We start from the raw sequence: 6,797 nt of genomic DNA on the forward strand, positions 1-6,797 counted from the left end.
CCGTCCCCCCCTACTCACAAGGCAGGCAATACGCTTGACCTCATCTTTACTAGATGCTGTTCTTCTACTAATCTCACTGCAACTCCCCTCCATGTCTCCGACCACTACTTTGTATCCTTTTCTCTCTTGCTCTCCTCCAACACTACTCACTCTGCCCCCACTCCTGAGTGGCGCAGTGGTCTAAGGCACTGCATCGCAGTGCTAACTGTGCCACTAGAGATCCTGGTTCGAATCCAGGCTCTGTCGCCGCCGGCCGCGACCTGGAGACTCATGGGCGGCGCACAATTGGCCCAGTGTCGTCCAGGGTAGGGGAGGGAATGGCCGGCAGGGATGTAGCTCAGTTGATAGAGCATGGCGTTTGCAACGCCAGGGTTGTGGGTTTGATTCCCACGGGGGGCCAGTATAAAAAAATATGTATTCACTAACTGTAAGTCGCTCTGGATAAGAGCGTCTGCTAAATGACTAAAATGTAAATGTACTCAGATGGTAATGCGCCGTCGCAACCTTCGCTCTCTCTCTCCCGCTACTCTCTCCTCTTCCATCCTATCATCTCTTCCCTCTGCTCAATCCTTCTCCCTCCAATCTCCTGATTCTGCCTCCTCAACCCTCCTCTCCTCCCTTTCTGCATCCTTTGACTCTCTATGTCCCCTATCCTCCAGGCCGGCTCGGTCCTCCCCTCCAGCCCGTGGCTTGATGACTCATTGCGAGCTCACAGAACAGGGCTCCGGGCAGCCAAGCGGAAATGGAGGAAAACTAGACTCCCTGCGGACCTGGCATCTTTTCACTCCCTCCTCTCTACATTTTCTTCATCTGTTTCTGCTGCTAAGGCCACTTTCTACCACTCTAAATTCCAAGCATCTGCCTCTAACCCTAGGAAGCTCTTTGCCACCTTCTCCTCCCTGCTGAATCCTCCTCCCTCTCTGTGGATGACTTCGTCAACCATTTTGAAAAGAAGGTTGACGACATCCGATCCTTGTTTGTTAAGTCAAATGACACTGCTGGTCCTGCTCACACTGCCCTGCCCTATGCTTTGACTTCTTTCTCCCTTCTCTCTCCAGATAAAATCTTGCGACTTGTGACGGCCGGCCGCCCAACAACCTGCCCGCTTGACCCTATCCCCTCCTCTCTTCTCCAGACCATCTCCGGTGACCTTCTCCCTTACCTCACCTCGCTGATCAACTCATCCTTGACCGCTGGCTATGTCCCTTCCGTCTTCAAGAGAGCGAGAGTTGCACCCCTTCTCAAAAAACCAACACTCGATCCCTCTGATGTCAACAACTACAGACCAGTATCCCTTCTTTCTTTTCTCTCCAAAACTATTGAGGGTGCCGTCTTTAGCCAACTCTCTTGCTATCTCTCTCAGAATGACCTTCTTGATCCAAACCAGTCAGGTTTCAAGACTGGTCATTCAACTGAGACTGCTCTTCTCTGTGTCACGGAGGCTCTCCGCACTGCTAAAGCTAACTCACTCTCCTCTGCTCTTGTCCTTCTAGACCTTTCTGCTGCCTTTGATACTGTGAACCATCAGATCCTCCTCTCCACCCTCTCCGAGCTGGGCATCTCCGGCGCGGCTCACTCTTGGATTGCGTCCTACCTGACCGGTCGCTCCTACCAAGTGGCGTGGCGAGAAGCTGTCTCCGCACCACGTGCTCTCACCACAGGTGTCCCCCAGGGCTCAGTTCTAGGCCCTCTCCTATTCTCTCTATACACCAAGTCACTTGGCTCTGTCATATCCTCACATGGTCTCTCCTATCATTGCTACGCAGAACGGCACCTCCTTACCTTCAGGCTCTGATCAGACCCTACACCCAAACGAGGGCATTGCGTTCATCCACCTCTGGCCTGCTGGCTCCCCTACCTCTGCGGAAGCACAGTTCCCGCTCAGCCCAGTCAAAACTGTTCGCTGCTCTGGCACCCCAATGGTGGAACAAGCTCCCTCACGACGCCAGGACAGCGGGAGTCACTCACCACCTTCCGGAGATATTTGAAACCCCACCTCTTTAAGGAATACCTGGGATAGGATAAAGTTATCCTTGTACCCCCCCCCCCCCCCAAAAAAAAATAAAAATAAATAAATAAACATTGTAAAGTGGTTATCCCACTGGCTATAAGGTGAATGCACCAATTTGTAAGTCGCTCTGGATAAGAGCGTCTGCTAAATGACGTAAATGTAATATTCTGCACTTTAGTGGTTATTTATCAATTTTTATAAAATATGGTTAGGCAGACCTCTGAACGTGTGTGTATAGAGGTACAGTGAGGTGGAGAAACAATTGGAACAGGTTCTGAAGCTGAATCGAAACTGAGGAGGCCGTCAACGATATCTTAAACTGCAGCGCATGGTAAAACACACACGGATGACTGATAGTGGGTTAGAAGTACAGTTTATGGGCTCAGTGACGTGTGCAGAGTGTAGTTTAGGTTGCCTAACACCAGGGGGCGCAATAGCATCTATTAATACTAAACTTAACTCAAATAGAAAGGAGAGTGGCGTTTGTAGATGGATTGTATATTTTAAGTTCCAGAATAGGCATTGAGATTTTGGTTTAAGTTGCTCATGTAACACTTGTGCCAGCAGTAATTGCAGAGCTTGATCAAAGCTGCTGCTAATCAGATGGGGCGTATGGTGCCCCATCATCACACACAATGAAGCTGACGTGTGTATCAGTCACATGTTTGTGTATGTGAGCGAGATGAAAGCTGACAGTGGTTAGTATATGCGTGGAGGATGGATGGATGGTGTGTGTGTCACAGATATAATCTCATAGTGGTTAGTATGTGTGGTGGAGGATAGATGCAGTAGGGCGGATGTGTAACCATTCTAAACAGGGGGAGAAGGATTGATGTAGATTACTGTACTATTGGAGGCGTGGGAAAATTCAACTACACGCCCTATTTCTAAAGATGTTTAAAGCAAGTGTCTGACCCTCCATACAGTGTGAGTGTTACAAAACCCTTACTAAAGCTCTGGGAAGGAGGTGTGAGTTATGTGTCATTTGGAAAGACACTTGTTTATTGTTAGAGCATGTATTTAACCCCTGCCAGTGTAGTGTGTGTGTGTGAGCATCTATTTATGCCCTGCCACCGGAGGCTGAAAAGATTTGGCATGGGCCCTCAGAACACCTTGACTGGCTGCATTACCACTTGGTACGGCAACTGTAAGGCACCCGACCGCAAGTCGCTACAGAGGGTGGTGAGCACGGCCCAGGACACCACGCCGAGCTCCCTGCCATCCAGGACCTCTATACCAGGCGGTGTCAGAGGAAGGCCCCCCAAAGAATCTGACTCCAGCCACCCAAGCGATCAACTGTTCTCTCTGCTACTGCACGGCTAGTGCTACCAGTGCACCAAGTCTGCAACCAACAGGACCATAAACAGCTTCTACCCCGTAGCCATAAGACTACTAAACAAGGTTTCTAAATAGCTATTCAAATGGCTACCCGGACTACCCTTTTTTGAACTAACTCTCTTGCACTGACTCTTCACACACACTGGACTCTACCCACACACACACTCACACATACTTATACTGACCCCAACACACACGCCCATACACACACATGTGCACACATGCATACTGCGACCACACACACACACGCTCACTCACTCAAACACACAAACTTTCACACTCACCATATACATCTGCTGCTCCACATACGCTGCTGCTACAGCTCAGTCTATCTACCCTGTTGCCTAGTCACCTTACCCCTACCTATATGTATATAGGTGCCCCATGTTGGCGGTGGGGTTATGGTATGGGCAGGCATAAGCTACGGACAATGAACACAATTGCATTTTATTGATGGCAATTTGAATGCACAGAGATATGTGACGAGATCCTAAGGCCCATTGTCGTGCCATTCATCCGCCTCCATCACCTCATGTTTCAGTATGATAATGCACGGCCCCATGTCGCAAGCATCTGTACACAATTCCTGGAAGCTGAAAATGTCCCAGTTCTTCCATGGCCTACATACTCAACAGACATGTCACCCATTGAGCATGTTTGGGATGCTCTGGATCGATGTGTATGACAGCGTGTTCCAGTTTCCATCAATATCCAGCAACTTCGCACAGCCACAATCAATAGCATGATCAACTCTATGCGAAGATGTTTCGTGCTGCATTAGGCAAATGGTGGTCACACCAGATACTGACTGGTTTTCTGATCCACGCCCATACTTTTTAAAGGTATCTCTGACCAACAGATGCATATCTGTATTCCCAGTCATGTGAAATCCATAGACTACAATTACATTTACATCATTTAGCAGACGCTCTTATCCAGAGCGACTTACAAATTGGTGCATTCAACTTATGATAGCAAGTGGGACAACCACTTTTTTTCTTTTTTTATGGGGGGGGGGGGGGGTGGGGGGGGGGGGGGGGTGTAGAAAGATTGCTTTATACTATTCCAGGTATTCCTTAAAGAGGTAGGGTTTCAAGTGTCTCCGGAAGGTGGTCAGTGACTCCGCTGTCCTGGCGTCGTGGGGGAGCTTGTTCCACCATTGGGATGCCAGAGCAGCGAACAGCTTTGACTGGGCTGAGCGGGAACTATGCTTCCGTAGAGGAAGGGGAGCTAGCAGGCCAGAGGTGGATGAACGTAGTGCCCTCGTTTTGGGTGTAGGGTCTGATCAGAGCCTGAAGGTAAGGAGGTGCCGTTCCCCTCACAGCTCCGTAGGCAAGCACCATGGTCTTGTAGTAGATGGAAGCCAGTGGAGTGTGCGGAGGAGCGGGGTGACATGAGAGAACTTGGGAAGGTCGAACACTAGACGGGCTGCGGCGTTCTGGATAAGTTGTAGGGGTTTAATGGCACAGGCAGGGAGCCCAGCCAGCAGCGAGTTGCAGTAATCCAGACGGGAGATGACAAGTGCCTGGATTAGGACCTGTGCCGCTTTCTGTGTAAGGTAGGGTCGTACTCTGCGACTAGGGCCTAATGAATTTATTTCAATTGACTGATTTCCTTACTTGAACTGTAACTCAGTAAAATCTTTGAAATGGTTGCATGTTGCGTTTGTTTTTGTTCAGTGTATGTATATACAGTCCCTTCGGAAAGTATTCAGACCCCTTGACTTGTTCCACTTTTTGTTACGTTACAGCCTTATTCTAAAATGGATTTAAAAAATATATTTTTTTTACACACAATACCAGATAATGACAAAGCGAAAACAGGTTTTTAGAAATGTTTGCGAATGTATTAAAAATAAAAAACTAATGGGTCTGAATACACTGCTCAAAAAAATAAAGGGAACACTAAAATAACACATCCTAGATCTGAATGAATGAAATAATCTTATTAAATACTTTTTTCTTTACATAGTTGAATGTGCTGACAACAAAATCACACAAAAATTATCAATGGAAATCAAATGTATCAACCCATGGAGGTCTGGATTTGGAGTCACCCTAAAAATTAAAGTGGAAAACCACACTACAGGCTGATCCAACTTTGATGTAATGGCCTTAAAACAAGTCAAAATGAGGCTCAGTAGTGTGTGTGGCCTCCACGTGCCTGTATGACCTCCCTACAACGCCTGGGCATGCTCCTGATGAGGTGGCGGATGGTCTCCTGAGGGATCTCCTCCCAGACCTGGACTAAAGCATCCGCCAACTCCTGGACAGTCTGTGGTGCAACGTGGCATTGGTGGATGGAGCGAGACATGATGTCCCAGATGTGCTCAATTGGATTCAGGTCTGGGGAACGGGCGGGCCAGTCCATAGCAACAATGCCTTCCTCTTGCAGGAACTGCTGACACACTCCAGCCACATGAGGTCTAGCATTGGCTTGCATTAGGAGGAACCCAGGGCCAACCGCACCAGCATATGGTCTCACAAGGGGTCTGAGGATCTCATCTCGATACCTAATGGCAGTCAGGCTACCTCTGGCGAGCACATGGAGGGCTGTGCGGCCCCCCAAAGAAATGCCACCCCACACCATGACTGACCCACCGCCAATCCGGTCATGCTGGAGGATGTTGCAGGCAGCAGAATGTTCTCCACGGCGTCTCCAGACTCTGTCACGTCTGTCACATGTGCTCAGTGTGAACCTGCTTTCATCTGTGAAGAGCACAGGGCGCCAGTGGCGAATTTGCCAATCTTGGTGTTCTCTGGCAAATGCCAAACGTCCTGCATGGTGTTGGGCTGTAAGCCAACCCCCACCTGTGGACGTCGGGCCCTCATACCACCCTCATGGAGTCTGTTTCTGACCATTTGAGCAGACACATGCACATTTGTGGCCTGCTGGAGGTCATTTTGCAGGGCTCTGGCAGTGCTCCTCCTGCTCCTCTTTGCACAAAGGCGGAGATAGCAGTCCTGCTGCTGGGTTGTTGCCCTCCTACGGCCTCCTCCACGTCTCCTGATGTACTGGCCTGTCTCCTGGTAGCGCCTCCATGCTCTGGACACTACGCTGACAGACACAGCAAACCTTCTTGCCACAGCTCGCATTGATGTGCCATCCTGGATGAGCTGTACTACCTGAGCCACTTGTGTGGGTTGTAGTGCTACCACTAGAGTGAAAGCTCCGCCAGAATTCAAAAGTGACCAAAACATCAGCCATGAAGCATAGGAACTGAGAAGTGGTCTGTGGTCACCACCTGCAAAACCAGTCCTTTATTGGGGGTGTCTTGCTAATTGCCTATAATTTTAATCTGTTGTCTATTCCATTTGCACAACAGCATGTACAATTTATTGTCAATCAGTGTTGCTTCCTAAGTGGACAGTTTGATTTCACAGAAGTGTGATTGACTTGGAGTTACATTGTGTTGTTTTAGTGTTCCCTTTATTTTTTTGAGCAGTGT

Source organism: Coregonus clupeaformis, chromosome 1 (genome assembly GCF_020615455.1).
Source record: "Coregonus clupeaformis isolate EN_2021a chromosome 1, ASM2061545v1, whole genome shotgun sequence".
Classification (NCBI taxonomy): domain Eukaryota; kingdom Metazoa; phylum Chordata; class Actinopteri; order Salmoniformes; family Salmonidae; genus Coregonus; species Coregonus clupeaformis.